The sequence below is a fragment of the Cnephaeus nilssonii genome, assembly GCF_951640355.1.
Source record: "Cnephaeus nilssonii genome assembly, chromosome: 2".
NCBI lineage: Eukaryota > Metazoa > Chordata > Mammalia > Chiroptera > Vespertilionidae > Cnephaeus > Cnephaeus nilssonii.
Genome location: NC_137073.1, coordinates 49,438,722 through 49,456,314, shown reverse-complemented (window position 1 = coordinate 49,456,314; position 17,593 = coordinate 49,438,722). Strand labels below are relative to the sequence as shown.

Genomic DNA, 17,593 nt, shown 5'->3' with positions numbered 1-17,593 from the left:
GATGGCAACACATCAACAAAGAGAAAAAGAGAAAACACAGGTGATCGAAGGAAAATGCAGAGGCTGAATATAATTTCAGAAAGAGTATTAAAAGAATGAAAATGTGAAAATCACCCTGCGTCATTGAATTACATTTTGTTTTATTTGGCTTATTCTTAACTGAAAATATGGACAAAGCTTTTTATTATATGTCTCCATTTATCAAACAGGAAGTTGAATTTTAGAAAATTACTGCTCACGATAGAAAATAAAATAACTGGGGTTATCCTTTTGTTTAGCAAAGTATTTTTATTCTGAAATTCAATATCATATGCCATTGCTAATGCACATAAATCTAGAGATTTCCACCAGGTATAAACATGCCCTTCATTTCAACCTCTCATTTCTTTAACGGCACCTGTACAGGAAACAAATAGAGCATACGTCTCTTACAGGTTGTTTCTATATGTTCAAGACCAGTTAGTCCAGATTCGCCCCATAGCCTGCAGGATGACAAGCATTTTTGCTTATTTTCCATGTAAGAACAGAAAAGGACCAGAGTGAGACAATTTTGTGCACTTCCCTTTGTGACTAGACATCAGAGGAATTTAATTAGCAACTTGAATAAAGGAACTGTATTTTGCTGCTGCAACAAATTACCACAAGCTTGGTGCTTAAACTAAGGCAAAGTTATCTTACAGTTAAGACACTCTATGCCAGCTCTAACCAGTTTGGCTCAGTGGATAGAGCGTTGGCCTGCGGACTCAAGGGTCCTGGGTTTGATTCTGGTCAAGGGCATGTACCTTGGTTGCGGGCACATCCCCAGTAGGGGGTGTGCAAGAGGCAGCTGATTGATGTTTTTCTCTCATCGATGTTTCTAACTCTCTCTTCCTCTTTGTAAAAAAAAATAAAATAAATAAAAATTTAAAAAAAAGACACTCTATGCCAGATGTTTGCCACAAGTCTCACTGGGCTGAAATCAAGGTGACTTCAGCAGGACTGAATATGTATATATTTTTTTCTTGTTGCTGTTCATTTTGGGTTGTTGGCAGAATTGAGGTCCTTGTGGTTGTGGAACTGAGGTCTCCATTTCCTTCCTCATCTTCAAAGCCAGCAGCAGCGGGTTGAATCTTTATCACACTTCATATTTCTCTTCCTTTTTCTTGTGTCTCATCTCTTGGACCCATCTGCCTTCCACTTCCATTTTTAAGGTCTCATGTGATTAGATTGGGCACACCAAGATTACCCAAGAAATGGATTAATCATGTCTGCAAAGTCACTTTTGCTATCTGAGGGGACATATTCATAAGTTCCAGATATTAGGGCAGGGGCATTTTAGGGGGGTCATTATTCTGCCCACCACACCAGTCTTATGTGGGGGATCCATAACCAGCCTCAAGGTCCCTGAGAGAATGAATATGTTGAGAGCTGTCAGCTGGAGTAGTCCTTTCACTCACAATGAGGGCCCACCCAGGACATGGCACAGGCCTATGGCACAGCCTAGGAGCAGACGCTCTGGCTCCATTGGTTGCTAGCTGTGTGATCTTAGGAGAGTTCTCAAACTCTAAAAGCCCCACTTTCCTTCGCCTATCAAATGAAAATAATGTTGGTTGAAAATTCTACAGACTGAATGTGTCTTCTCCAAATTCATATGTTGAAATCTAAACCCTACATGACATTATTTGAAGATGGGTCTTTTGGGAGATAATTAGGTCATAAGAGTAGAGTCCTCATGAGTGGGATTAGAGCCCTTATAAAAGATGCCCCAGCCCTAACCGGTTTGGCTCAGTGGATAGAGCGTTGGCCTGCGGACTCAAGGGTCCCAGGTTCGATTCTGGTCAAGGGCATGTACCTTGGTTGTGGGCATATCCCCAGTAGGGGGTGTGCAGGAGGCTGCTGATCGATGTTTCTCTCTCATCGATGTTTCTAACTCTCTATCTCTCTCCCTTCCTCTCTGTAAAAAATCAATAAAATATATTAAAATAAAATAAAATAAAATAAATAAAATAAAATAAAATAAAATAAAAAGATGCCCCAGAGAGCTCTCTTTCTCTTTCCTTCACGACAGCAGCCTGTGAGCCAGGGAGTGGCCCTCACCAGACACTGCATCTACCGGCACCTTGATCTTGGACTTCCCAGCCTCCAGAACTGCAAGAAATACATGTTTGTGGTTTAAGCCACACCGTCTATGATGTTTTTGCTGTAGCAGCCCAAATAGACTAATATACCACCTCATAGGGTTGTTGGGAAAATGATATACTCCATCTCTGTAGAGTGCCTAGCCTCATGGAGTGCTGATGAAGTTTTAGCTCATCTGAAAGACATATATAAGTGAAACACACAATCAAAAAAGTTCCTCCTTCTTGTTTGGCTCATTTGATTCCAGAATTTGGTGTATATGAAAATAAAAACACTAGAAGAAATAAGAGAACATTTTTTATCAGTAATTTGACTGTGGGAATGAGAAAGGAAAATGAAAATGTATACTGAGCACTTATTTTGTGTTAGGCAATTTGTTTGCATAAAGGATCTGAGAGCATATTTTAATGGGGTGAGGGCACCAGGTGCCAGAGGATTACCAATGCAACTAGTCAGTTCCTTTATTCCAGTTGACAACACTTGATGTCTTTCCCCAGGCACAAAGTAATGAAACAAATTTGTTAATTTCCTAATTTTGTCTAGGACCTTTTGCCTAATCCGTGGCTAAATAGATCCTCCAGGTTTGTACAAATGGGAACCAGGAACTGACCTAACAATGCACGTCAGGTCAAGTTCAGCTATTCTCTGACATTCAGCTGGTTGGTTTATGAAGCTCCTTATCGCTTAGCAGTCTCCACATGCTTTCTTTCCCTCTTTCCTTGGTCTCTGTCTTTCAGCCTTTCTCGGATCGGTTTTGGCCCAAGGTCATCCAGCTCCTTGCCATAACCACACTGGATGACTCAAGGACAAGCCTCTTCCTTTGCATACAGAAATAACTTGCTTTATTGTGAGTCTGCCAGGAAGTTTGGAGAGAATGACTTGATAATGTAGCCTTTTGCTTATTACCTAAGATGGACTCTAAAATCGATTCTGAATAGTTATTGGGGGGTTTAGAATAAGTTTTGGGGGGGACAGGCTTGATTTTTTCACACCTTTGTTTCTAACAACTGTATATTTCTTGGCCACCATAACAAAACTCTCTGCTAAAAGTGAGAATTTATTCGTCTAAAAAAACATGCTTTTTTTCTGTCTCCAAAAAGCACCAACTGTATGTGTATATCAACTTAAGAAACTTTTAAAAAAAATATGTATGTTTTTATTGATTTTTTTTTTTTCAGAGAAAAAAGAAGGGAGAGGGAGAGAGAGAGAGAGAGAAACATCATTGACCACTGCCTCCTGCACATAACCCGATCAGGGAGAGCAGGGATCGAGCCCGAAGTCTAGGTATGTGCCCCGACACGGAATCTAACTGGTGACTTTTAGGTGCAAGGGGTGACACTCAACCAGGGCTCAACTTAGGAAGCTTTACAAAATTAACTGAAAGTCACAAGTACTGATACTTTTGCTCATTCTTATACCAACAGTATAAACTTAGAAGCACCAGTCATTATAACTGTAACTTCTAATTTTGTATAATAGAAACTGAATTTATGTTTAACACATACACCTAGTTAATACCACATGTATATTTGGTATATTTATAACTACACACAGTGGCACATAAAATGGATTAAAAGAGGAGTCTTTATTTCTAGATTCTTTGAGAATGTGATTACTTATAACTTGTGTCTTTAACATGTAAGAGTGCCTTAGATTGCTTGATATCCAATGCTGTGACTTGGATTAGATGCAAATATCCTAAATAAGCCACAAAAAACTTAAGTGTAGAATTAAGTGGAGAATATGCCTATTATCTTGACAAATTAAAACAGAAAAACAACACAGGTTTAATTTCAGAGTAATATTTTTGAAATAAATTATTTTTAATAGTTACCTTAAATTACTTTACCCAATATATTAATTAAAAGGAGAATAAAGAAAAAAATCATCTTGGACTGGTAACAGATTCATTAGCCTTCTGAAAATGAGAATAAAAACCTTTGACAAATTAAATGACTGGGAAGTAGGATAAATAAGGTCCAAGCTTTATGGATGTCACAGTAGATAGTCATGGCAACATTTGATGTCTATAATTTAGAGTTCAAAAAAAACTTTAGTATCTTAATCCAATATTTATATGTTTTTATCACTGGAAAGAAGAAAACTGTTATCAATTTTAAAAAACTACTCAATTTGACTATCAGATGTTATCATATGATATAATTTATTATCTCTTTACCAGATACCCTTTACTCTGCTAGCAGAAAATTCTTTTCAACTTTATTAGCTTTCTTTCACTTTTTCCCAGATCTAACAGGAGTCATCATTTTGCTGCATTATGCAATAAATTCATAAGTACTAACAGTGGAAAAAACTAAACATTGAGGAAAAATCCACTGTTTATCCCTCATCTCCAGTTTCCCAATACTTCCTCAGGGGATCAATTGTGAAATGATCAGACCAATGAGTGAGAGGGAGAGCTAAGGCCAAGCATCTGAAGATAATACTGTCTTCTTATTCTATAAGGAAACATTTACATTTGTATAAATAGACAACTTATTGTTTTACCTTAATGCAAAATATGTTAGCAGTTAGCAATTGTTTGTTATACTAGTCAACTGACACCTGTTAACAATGAGGTTCTGGCATCCCATCCTCCCTGAATAATTCTGAGGAAAGGGAACCAGAATAGTAGAGTAGAGGTCATCCCAGAATAGCCCTGAGACTGCAGCTCTGGGCAGAACGACCCACAGGCAAAGCTATGAGGCCAGCAGTTTTCCTGTTTTACACACCCCTATACACGTGGCTGTGATATGCTAAACATTATGTTTAAAGATGAACAAGATGCACTTCCTGCCCAAAGAAATTTATAAATTTTAGCTTCCTTCTCCTGACTTTTCCCCCCCTTACCTTTAAACACCCCATATATCCAGAATCCTGGTACTCCAGGTTCTCTGCTCTTTTAATTCTCTTCCTCTTATTAAAAACATCTTCCTAATTAGCTACCAGTACATGTTGTCAAGAAAGTGATCAATAAATCATACTAACATGTAAAAGACTATAATGGCTTAATTCATAGTATTCTACTACCTTTCTGAGAGGTATTTGCATTTTAAGAAAAGGAATCCTTTAATCTAAAGCAGTGAAATTAATGGTAGAACTTTAGGCACTCGTGAAGCAATAGTGGAAACTTTCCCCCAAGTATATGTAATGTCCCATGGATAAGGCTAAGCCTGACTTTGAATTCTGAATGCTTGGTTCAATTTTAAATAATGAGCTCTAGCAAATCAAGTCAACTATGTTTGTGTGTGTGTGTCAGTATAATTAAACCAAAATCTTTTAGGTAGTAGGACACATTTCTCCTTAAGTGTGTAATTAAAGAAAAGTTTTCTTGGATTTTAAAAGTTTATTCTATTATTCACTTATTAATTCAATACATGTGTTGAATTAATGCCAATCATACTGTTAAGAAAAACTAAAAATTTCTATTTATTATTATTTATTATTCATTAATACCACAAAATATGGATATATTTGCAGAAAACTATATAATTAAACTGAGGAACATAACAGACTTGGGTCATATTCAGTATTATAGACATGTTAGTTCTCCCCAAATGTATCCATAAATTTAATACAATCCCAACATTTGGGATTTGATAAAATGATTCTGAATTTCACCAATAAGAATAAACATACAAAAATAAATAATAACATTCCAAAAAAGAAAGTATGAGGAGAGCTTGCCTTACTATGTATATAACTACAGTAATTAAAACCATGGATCCTGGTGCAAGAATGGACAATTCAGAGAAATAAAACAATATATGGACATACACCAATATGTATGTGAGTAATGTGAAAAAAATTGAAGGAAAACTGTAACAACCAAAACAAAAAGCAAAATAAACAGAAATCTAAAAGGCAAAAAGCAAATCTGGAAAAAGATTACATACACACACACACACACACACACACACACACACACACACACTAGAGGCCCAGTGCATGAAAATTCATGCACTAGAGGGGGGGTCCCTCAGCTCTGCCTGCCCCGCTCACAGTCCGGGAGCCCTCAGGGGCGGGAGGCAACCCGGCGACCAGGGGAAGGTGATGCCCCATCACACCTCTGCTGCTGCCACTGCTGGCAGTGCAAGCCTTGGGTGGCCCTGGTTACCTGAGCCTCGGGCGGCCCTGGATGGCTGGGCAGCTGCCATCTGAGGCTCACCAGCCCTGGGTGGCTGAGGGGCTGAGGGGTCTGGGGGACTCTGGGGGCAGGTGCGTGGAGCAGCCAGGCCCGCCTGAGGGTGGGCCCGGCCTTGCCGCATGCCTGCCACCCGGAGGGGCTGAGGGGACTGGGCACCACCATCTTGTGGCTGTGGGCACCGCCATATTTGAGGGCAGGGCCGTCAATTAGCATATTCCCTCCTTATTGGCTGTGGGTGCTGCCATCTTTGAGGTTGGGGCAGTCAATTAGCATATTCCCTCCTATTGGCTTGGGCACTGCCATCTTTGTGATGGCATGAGGGTCAATTAGCATATTCCCTCTTTATTAGATAGGATATATCTCAGACAGGGTTAATAACTTTATATAAATAGTTATTTTTATTTTTTCTATTATTTTACTTTTTTCCAATTGTTAGGAACAGAAACAGAATATTGGAAACTAATTCTAATTATAAGAAATATTAATCATGCTCTGTTAACCATGATGGTTCTGTTCTGATTAGAGAAAGCACATTCTAACCTTGCTGGGAGTTGTACGCCCTGGGACATGGGAGCTAACATTGGAATGCAGTCCATCCTCCTTTCCTGAGAACTGCCTGTCATTATGGAAAGATTTACAACCTCGTGGGCGAAACAATCTAATCCAGGAGACACCTGCTCTTTACAACCCCAACCCCTATTACCTGTAATCTGGTTCTGGGCCGCCCGAAGGCACCCACCTTCTGTAACCCCTCCGCCCAGCCCACTTTCCCATACCTCTAATTCCTACTTTCCCACATCATCTTTGTCCTTCTATCCAATATTAGCAGCTGGATTATGGTGGGGGGCAGAGCAGGTTTTTGTGGATGACCTGCTGCTCTCCCCATACTGCCAGCAGTATTGGAAAATATGATTCAACCCTGTCTCTGCTTAATTGGCTGAAATAGCGACAGGCAACCTGGACCCGTTGGTTGTCTGGTACACAATTACAGTTGACATTTAATTTTATATTAGTTTCAGGTGTACAGCATGGTGGGAAATTTATATAGTTTACAAAGTGATCCCCTGATAAGTCTAGTATCCTTTTGGTGCATACAAAGTTATTAGAATATTACTGTCTATATCCCCTATGGTATACTTTACATCCCTGTGACTATTCTGTAATTCCCAATTAGTACTTCTAAATGCCTTTATCTTTTTCACCCAGCCCCCTACCCTCCTTCCCATCTGGCAACCATCAGTTTGTTCTCTGTATCTATGAGTCTGTTTCTGTTTTGTTTGTTCATTTATTTTGTTTTTTTAGATTCCACATATAAGTGAAATCATATGGTAGTTGTCTTTCTCTGTCTGAGTTATTTCACTTAACATAATATCCTCTAGGTCCATCCATGCTGTGCAAATGGTAAGGTTCATTATTTTTTATGATCAAGTAGTATTCCATTGTATATACTTACCACCACTTCTTTATCCATTCCTCTATCAATGGACACTTAAGTTGTCTCCATATGTTAGCTATTGTAAATATCTTTTTGAATTAGTATTTTGGATTTCCTTGGATAAAGACTCAGAAATGGAATTGCTGAGTCATAAGTTAATTCTATTTTTTAAATTTTTGAGGAACGTCCATACTGTTTTCCATAGTGGCTACACCAATTTGCAATCCTACCAACAGTGTACAGGAGTTCCCTTTTCTCCTCGTCCTCACCAACACTTATTGTATGTTGATTTATTGGTGATAACCATTCTGATGGGTGTGAGGTGATATCTGGTGGTTTTAATTTGCATTTCTCTGATGATTAGTGATCTTGAGCATCTTTTCATATTTTATAGCATCTGTCCTCTTTGGAGAAATGTATATTCAGGTCCCCTACACATTTTTTAATTGGGTTGTTTTTTTGGGTGTTAAGTTGTATGAGTTCTTTATAAATTTTGGATATTAACCCCTTATCAGATGTATCATTGGCAAATATGTTCTTCCATTCAGTAGATTGTCTTTTTGTTTTGTTGATGGTTTCCTTTGTGATGCAAAAATTTTTAGTTTACTGTAGTCTCATTTGTTTTTTTGTTTGTTTGTTTGTTTGTTTTCTTTTGTTTCCCTTGCCTAAGGAGCTATATCAGAAAAAAACAAAATAAAACAAAAAAACCTAAGAAAATGTCAGAGAGTTTATTGCCTATGTTTTCTCCTAGGAGTTTTATGGTTTTGGGTGTTCTTTTTGAGTATTTAATTTTGAGCTTATTCTTGTATATGGTGCAAAAAAGTGGTCTAGTTTCATTTTTTGCATGTATCTGTCCAGTTTTCCCAATACCATTTATTGAATAGACTGTCTTTACACATTGTATAGCTTTTCCCTCTTTGTCATAGATTAATTGATCATATAGGTTTCTGTTTATTTTGGGGCTCTCTCATCTGTTTTATGCCAGTACCATGATAGTTTTGTTTGTTAATCCTCACTGGAGGATATTGATTTTCAGATAGAGTGAGAGTGGGGGAGGAGGAGGGGGGGGGAGAGACAGACAGAGAGAGAGGGAGAGAGATCAATGTGACATCCATTGGTTGTCTCCTACATGAGCCCCGACAGGCTGCGGTGGAATCTGCAACCCAGGTACATTCCCCTGACTGGAATCTAACCCTCGACCCTTCAGTTCGAGGGCTAATGCTCTATGCACTGAGCAAAACCGGCTAGGGCACTTTTTTATATTACATTTACTAGTATAACCAGGATAAAATCTGGTTACAAAAAAAAATTATATCACTAAAAAACATGTGAGACAGCATTTGGCTTAGGTCTTACTGTCAAATGGTGTATTATTGCTCCTATGATCTTCTGTCCTTTTGCAGTCTGCAAATTAAAGTTAATATACTATATCTTTGTAACTCAAAATATGAGCTATACTATCAACATAATTATTATATAATCTATAACTATATAATCTATAACTATATATTTAAAGTGAATTGTGACTACATTTAGGATTCCTGTTTTCAGATGAGATGAAGCTTAACTTTTTGTGGTTTTATTGACTTAGATAGTTATTTCTAATAAATGTAGCAACATCAGGACAAACTGAAGCTGCTACAAGAGGAAGAGATTAAAAACCACAATCATTTGTTGCCTTTTTTGTTATTACTGTAGGTGGTGAGATTGATTTTCTTTTTGCATGCAGAGAAGCGAGCTATAAATGAACCTTCCAAGGTGAAAAGAGGGAGAATGCCTTTCCATGCCACCTTCTGCATTCTCTGGCTTCCACTTGGGTATGCTGCCTGGCTACAAGGAGAAGGTCCTGGTATGTCCAATCAGTTTTGGCTGAATTGGGGTGTTTGCTTGAATACCTTCACAGCCTCTTCCATGCTCTTTCTCCTCTGGGAATGTATACTTGTCCACTCAGACCCTCATTTTCCTTACGAAATCTGCTCTCAGAAATGTTGTCCTAAAGTGTCACTTTGGCCCAAGGTGCAAATAGGGAACAAACTTAAGGCAAAGTGAGGACTGGAATGACCAAGTCTGGGAGGTCTGTGGAACTTGACCTAAGATCAGCTGAAGGGGAAAGCGTAAAACATGCATGCACAGCAATAGCATAGGTCATTTATAGATATATATTATTATGGTAAAAATAGGAAAAATGCGTGGGAATGATATACAACATTTATAGAGTGATTTTCCAAGAAAGGGAGAAAGATGCTTCCAATACTTTAGAAATAAAAGTGATGACTGATAGGGTGAGTACCATATCCTATCAATCTACTTTAGAATATGGGTAGGCTTACTTATGTGAAGTTTATAAAGTCTAAGAAAATAGTCTTTAGCTACTAGAATGGCACATGAAGGTGTCTGCTGTCAGTTTTCAGAATAGCTGCAGTTTTATCATCAAGGCAATAATCTATATTCCCTGGGAAACCTGGCAAATGGGAACCACATGTTGGTTTTACCCAAGTTGTCCTTCACTTCATTTGTGGTTTATAAATAGTACACTCATGTTAAGTCAGGTTTGCATGGCTTCGGTCGAATTAATCAGTCAACAGTTGCACCTTTATTGAGTGTCATATCTGCAAGGCCCTGTAGAAAATTTAAAATATAAAATATTTCCCCACACTCAGCCTTAAATCTAATTCTAGAGACAAGACAAAGAGAGAAAAATACAAAACCAAATGTGGACTGACTTGTATGCCATGTGTTATAAATGTAGAAAAGCTGGAGATCAGGACGAGCTCTGATAGCAGTTGATAAAGCTGCTGTGAAGTGAAATCTGAGCTGGGCTTTCCTCTGGTGCAGAGATGGAATTTCAAAGCAAGACTTTTCTTAGTTTGTGCTCCTGTTCCAGACGTGAGGAAGCTCCGTTTCCATCAACCATGGGTGCTGGATTGAAAAGCAGCTCAACTCATAAACATTGGTTTAGTGGGGAAGGTTGGGGTTCTATTAGTGCTCAGCTCTTTCCCTGCCCCAGCTCTCTACTAGGTTGAAATCTGAAATGAGAGTAAGGATCAGGCCATCCCTCCTCCTGTGCCCCTCAAAGTTTGATGTAACGTATGGCAAGTAGCAGAATCCCATTCAAACATGCAAAAGTAAAAATAAGAGCTTATTGAACACATACTGAGGTTTAGTGGATATGAATAGCCAGGATTCAAAGGGCCTGTGAATTAGAAAGGCAAGCTTGAAGTCTGTTCTCCAAATCTCTCCCATCTCTTTCTTCTCTTTGTGTCCTGTATTGTGTGGCTTCCTCTCTTCACGCCTCTTGAGCTTATCTCAAAACAGCAGCCCTGCGCTATCAAAACGTGACATGCACATTCCTTTTGTTTTTGCAAATCCATTTCTTGGAATTTACACTCCAGATATACTCACACAAGTTTGCAAAAATAAATGTAGAAAGATTTTTGAAAAAACCCAGGGACAATCTAAATGTCCACCAATAAGGGATTACTTAAATAAATTATACTATATTTATTCAATGATATAGGTGGTAGGTATTATTGTGTTCACCAATATTTCTTGATCCCTTTCTGAGTGCAGGGAGGAATACCCTTCCCTGCCCCTTTGAAGTTGGGCATGCTGATGTGATCCCCTTTGATCCCTGAAATTTAAGAAGCATTTCCAGAGATCATGTGAGACCTCCATGCTCTCTTCTGGTGCAACAATTGTAGAAACACACACTGGAAGGAGAGTCACAAGACAGAAGCAGTCAGGGCACTGAGCCTTCATAGGGAGGACAGCAGGCTTCACATACACAATAAATAAACATTTGCTGTGTAGACCCACTGAGATTCTGGTGTCATTTGTTATCATTAGCATAACCTGACTGATACAGTATATTGTGCAGCCAATAAAGCAAATGAAATAGATATATATGTACTTGAATAGATAATGTCCAAGATGTTAAGTGAAAAAGACAAGGGACATACTAGAAACTTTATATAGAATTATTTGATTTGTGAATTTATAAAAATGTTATCTACAGAAAGACTGAGGAACTCTTCCACATTAAAAGAGTATAGGCTTAGAAATATTTTTAAACTATAAAATATAGTTATCTCTGGGTAGGTGGATGAGTAGATGAAACTGGAATTCTAGGGTAGAAAAGAAACTTTTACTTACCTTTGGGGACCCTTTTATTCCATTTGAATTCTCCAGGGATAGTCAGTGTTGTTTTTAGACACAAAACTTTGAGGTAATGTGTCTGGCAGTAATAGATAAAATTAACAAAGATGAATATTAAAAACTTAGCAACAGCTTTTTACCAAGATGCGATAATTGGCTAATAACTGTTATGGCGGGTGGCAATAGAGGTGAGTGCAGGAAAGGGCATGCTCATACATTACATTTGGAACAGTCCATTGGGAAAACAATCTGGCAGTTAATTTTAACAGAAAAAATATGCATATCTTTGCCCCAGTAATCTCACCCCCAGGAGTCCTTAGAAATAAAGACACTAGTACATAAGAACAGGCATAAAAGACTTTTTTTTTTGCAGCATTTTCTGTAGTGACAAAAAATTGGAACCATCAATAGGGAAATAATTGACTAAATGGCCACATCATATACTATTAAGCAACATGGACTACTACATATTTTAAAAAATGAGTGAGCTCTCTATCAATTGACTTGGAGAGATTTCCATGATGTATTTTTACAAAAAGAGGAAATGCAGAGAGTTTTATTTTGTAAAACAGGGAAGAGTTAATCCCCATGTATTATATGTTTACCTAATTAAGAGAGCCGGGAGAAGGTGTGCAAGGACACACAGAGGCTCAAAGTAAAGGAAAGGGGGTTACTGGGGAGAAGGGAAGAGAGAGGAGGTCAGCGAGATGGAGACAGAAGCAGGGCAATGGAAGTAAGCAATGAGAAGCCTAGCACCGGAGCAGAGTGGGCTGATTATGCTTTGCAAGTAAAACTTTACATTTCTGAAACTAACATGTTTTTGTATAGCTTTTATGGAGCTCTGGTGGCATGGGTGTTTTACCTAAATTAGGATGCATGCTGTACATGCCAAGGTTAGCAATGCAGATTCTCTTCTGTAGAAAATTAAATAAACAGACTTTAATGTAGGTACTGAAACAAGGCCAAAACAGTTCTTTTGAAACCTGGCAGTCTGTGTGCTGGTCATTATTTGCCATTCTTTCCCAAGTAAATAATTCTAAAGAAATGGGACTCAAAAGCCAAAGGTAGATAATTTTTTAAAATTGATTTTAGAGAGAGAGAAACATTGATGTGAGAGAGAAACATCGATTGGTTGCCTCCTGCACATGTCCCAGGGCTTGAACCTGCAAGCTGGGTATGTGTCCTGACCAGGAATTGAACCTGAGACCCTCAGTGCATGGGATGCTCCAATCAACTGAGCCACACCAGGTTAAGGTAGATAATCTTTAAGACTTATATAATTTTGGAAACTGCAAATTTATGGTTCACTTACCCCACTGTTATGAAAATAATGCTATCTATGGCCAAATGTAAGGAAAGTAATAATCCATTTTGCATATTAATAATATTATGGCTTGTGCTTTTTAAGCATAAAAATTGCATACATTATGTATTCCCAGAGTAAGTCCTTCATTGATTTGCATGAATTTTTTATATCGAACGTTAGGAAAATTCACTTTTAGAAGTCTTTTAGTAGTAAAAACAATGAAGTTCATTTAAGTAGTAAAATAGAGGGCATTTAATTTTTGCTTCAAAAAAAAAAAAGAAATCTGTCAATAAGACTGTCTATATGAGCGATGAAATTTAATGTAGTAATGCTCTTTGTGGACATTTGCATTATTTGAAGGAAAAAGCTTTAGGACAAAGGAATAATATTCTTAAATGGTATTTCCAACATTAATGAAAATCTGGGTTTGGTCCGTAGTGGGAGCAGGCAAAAAACTAGAACCAAGAGAAGTGGGCCCTGTCCTTAACCCAGCACCACTTCTCAGCCCTCGCCAACAAAGGCCAGATGTAGATTAGAACAATTACCAAAATCTCTTCAAATATCACCTGATCTTTTATTACTGCGTCTCTGACTCAGACAGTGTAGCCCCTCACCCAACAACCCCCTTCCAATTCCACACCCCTCCCCCGAGTTCTGGTTCTGCTTAGGGCCATCCAGACCTGGGGTTCGGTCTTGGCCTCCTGGGTGCTGTTTGACTTTCCACTCACTCTCTCAAATGACTCTGATCTGGAACCTCCCCTTCTCCTTTGCAGGGCCTTGCATCAGCCCTAACAATGCTGACGGAAAGCTCCATGGCATGCAAATCTGTAACCTTCAGGTTGCTTGGACAGTTGAATTGAAATGAAGCCTAAGTGAAGTGATTTTTGAAGGTTAAAGGTCCTCCTCGGAGGCAGTGCCAAGAAGATGGTCAGGCTGGCGGCTCAGTGTGTCTCCAGTCTATGGGAATTGGAGAGGCTGTGCCAAATTCTACATCTCCGTTCTCTTCCAGGCTTTCCTCTATGTCTTGCTGACTCATTGTTTTTCTAGAGATGTGACTAATGTTAGCCAACTGTCTGATTCAGCTCTTCCCACTTGGACTTATGAGACAGTTTTCTGCAGATATCATATTTCATTCATGATATATTGATTTTGTTAGTGTAATTGGAGTGCTCTCAAGTTCTTCAGGTGTCAGAGGTCATTCTTGTTTAGGGCCAAAGTAGTGGGGCCAAAGCTCCCATCTCCAGCCCCAGGTCACCCTCTTGCTTTGGTCAGGATTCAGGATTGCAAGAGGCAGACAAGATGGTCTTAAAAGAGTAACAATACCATCAGTAAAAGAGAAAGTTCTGGCTAAGATAATGAAAAATCCAGGGGCTACCCATGGTTCAATGCTCCGTGGGATTCCAGGGCTCAAACAGTATGATCAGAACTGTTGGTTTTTATTTCCATCTCTTACCCCGTTCCTCTCTTTTGGCTCCATTCTCAGGCAGGCTGTTGGAGTGAGAAGGCACAGGATCTCCCGGCTACGTTCTTAGCACTAGCACGCTGAGCAGAAAAAGGCAATTCTGTCCCAATAAGTCCAGCAAATATCCTAGCATTGGCTCTTTTGAGCCTGGCTTAGGTTCCTAGCCTATTCCTTAAATAATCATTGTGACAAATGTTCTAAGAGTTGGGGGCTAGGGTGAAGGGGTTGGAGGTGAGGAATTAAACCCACCCAAATGCATGGATGAGAGTGAGGAAGGAGTACTCCTGAAGGAAAATAGCTTCATGTTACCAGAGGAAAAATAGATGCTGAGGAGTAAAAGAGAGAGAGGGAGAGGAAGAGGGAGAGGGAGCATACTTTGGTTGTAGGCTCCTCCCCGGCCCTGGCCCTGGTCGGGGCTTGTGCAGGAGTCAACCAATCGGTGTTTCTCTCACATCAATGTTTCTCTGTCTTTCCTTCTCTCTTCCACTCTCTCTAAAAAATCAATGGAAAAATATCCTTAGGTGAGGGTTAAAAAAAAAAAAGGAATGAATTACTAATGCAACAACATGGAATACTCTATAAAAGCATTATGCTAGCCCTGGCCAGTATGACTCAGTGGTTAGAGCATGGGCCCAAGCACCACAAAGGGTCGTGGGTTTGATTCCCAGTCACAGGCACGAACCTGAATTGCAGGTTTGATCCCCAGCCCCAGCTGGGGCACATGTGGGAGGCAACCAATTGATGTGTCTCTCTCGCAGCAGTGTTTCTCTCAGTCTCTCTCTCTCTCTCTCTCTCTCTCTCCCTTCCCTTCCCTCCCCATCCATCTCCTTCCCTCTTCCCCTTCCACTCTCTCTCTAAAAAAAAAAAAAAAAAAAAAGATCAGTGGAAAAATATCCTTCAGTTAGGATTAACAAAAAAACAAAAGAGAGGAAGGCCTGGCTGGTGTGGCTCAGTGGTTGAGCATCAACCTATGAACCAGGAGATGATAGTACAATTCCTGGTCAGGACACATACCTGGGTTGTGGGCTTGATCCCCAGTAGAGAGCATGCAGGAGGCAGCCAATCAATGATTCTCTCCTATCATTGATATTTCTATCTCTCCCTCTCCCTTCTTTTCTAAAATCAATAAAATATATTTTCTTAAAAAGGAAAAAAAAATTTTTAAATTAAAAGAGAGGAAGTCCTTTCTTCCTGCTCTTTCTCCCGTTAACATTATAATATTCTTTCAGCTTCACTCAAAGGAAGATAAAATTTTGCACCATTCCACAGAGCTATTTACCTTCTAATTTTCTCAAACCCTTCAGTCTGTAATTGTTTCAGGCTCTTTATTTTATACTAGAGGCCTGGTGCATGGATTCATGCACCAGTGGGGTCCCTCAGCCTGGCCTGAGCACTCTTGCAATCCAGGACCCCTCGGGGGATGTTGGACTGCCAGTTTCGGCCCAATCCCCACAGGCCAGGCCGAGGGACCCCACCTGCCGGAGGGTCCTTGCTCACTCCACAGACACCCTTTGAGCCACAGCGCCACCTCCAGTGTGGCCGGCCGGGGAGGGACCGTGGGAGGTTGGCTCCAGGGCATATCCAGCCTGTCTCACCCAGTTCCACCCCTCTGGCCACCTTCTAACTAATTTCCTTTCGATGTGCATGAATCCATGCACCGGGCCACTAGTTTGTTAATAAGCTCCTAAGCAAAACTGAGGGGAAGGCATGTAAAAGTCATGGAAAGGTCTTCATTTGGAATATATGATAAATATATGACACCAAGAAAGAACATGCTGGCTATAAAAGGCAACATGAAGGATCCTTACGGTGATGAAAAGGTCGTGTGTGTCTTGACTGTGTCGATGTCAATATCCTGGTTGGGATATCCTGCTATAGTTTTGGGAAACTGGTTACATCAGATCTCTCTTCTTATAACTAGATATGAATCTGCAATTTTATCAAAGTAAAAAGTTAATTTTATAAATAGCCAAAAGCATATCATTGTAAATTAAATCTCAGTAGACAGAGGGAAAGGCTACAGAGCAAGGTTGCAGAGTGAATAATGCTTGGCAATACTGCAGTGACCACAGAATAGGGAAGAGAAGGCCAACTTTAAAGGGGAGGTTTTCATTATGTGGGAAAGGGTTTTTTCAGAGATCTCAATCTTTTAACCAGAAAATAATGTAATTACCTGGACTCCTTAGAAATGGGCTGCTGCACATGGCAAAAGCCTTACTAGTAGTTTTCAAGACCTGTTCTTGGGCGCAAAACATGATCAATCTATATATATAAAAGCCTAAGCAACCATCGCAACCGAACTGACAACCAAACAGGCTGCGTGGGGTGACCAGGCCGTCAGCGGGGTTAGTGAGGGGCGACCAAACGACCAAGCAGCAGGCTGCATGGGGCGACCAGGCCCACAGGGGGAGTAGTTGGGGGTGACCAGGCTGGTGGGGGGGGGCAGTGAGGGGCTACCAGGCCGGTGGGGGGGGCAGTTGGGGACGATCAGGCAGGCAGGCAGGTGAGCAGTTAGGACCCAGTGGTCCCAGATTTTGAGAGGGATGTCCGACTGCCAGTTTAGGCCCGATCGGACAACCCCCGTGGGGTCCCGGATTGGAGAGGGTGCAGGCTGGGCTGAGGGGACCCCCCCCCCCATGCATGAGTTTCATGCACTGGGCCTCTAGTATGATATACAATTTTTAAGTGGAAAAAAGGAATGGACACCTTCTACTAGTAGCTATAATACCTAATTTTGGAGTTTCGATTTTTGGTTTCATTGTATATTTTGGAACAATTAGGGCTCCCAGGCCTATCGCAGGTGGGGCCTCTGTTTGGAGGGTGGCGAAAACCCTATAAACTCCCCCCACGTGGACCTTGTGGAATAGAGTTACAGGGCTAAACTGAACTTATGATTTTAATAAGGAGTGATTGGAGAAGTACTGTGGATGTGCTTATTGTTTTTCAATAGAACCTCTTCTGTTAAAGAAT

The 17,593-nt window shown here is 40.0% G+C and overlaps 1 protein-coding gene across 2 annotated transcripts in view; it reads left to right on the top strand.

The window, feature by feature from the left end:
• DCP2 (decapping mRNA 2) overlaps nucleotides 1–17,593 on the top strand; it is an 80,117-nt gene that overhangs the window by 4,209 nt on the left and 58,315 nt on the right. The window contains exon 2 of one of the 2 annotated variants that reach the window (XM_079784478.1): nucleotides 9,430–9,549. The gene's annotated coding sequence lies outside the window, so the exon portion shown is untranslated. Of the gene's footprint in view, nucleotides 1–9,365; nucleotides 9,550–17,593 lie in introns of those variants that run through there. The other variant, XM_079784477.1, reaches the window with a different exon arrangement.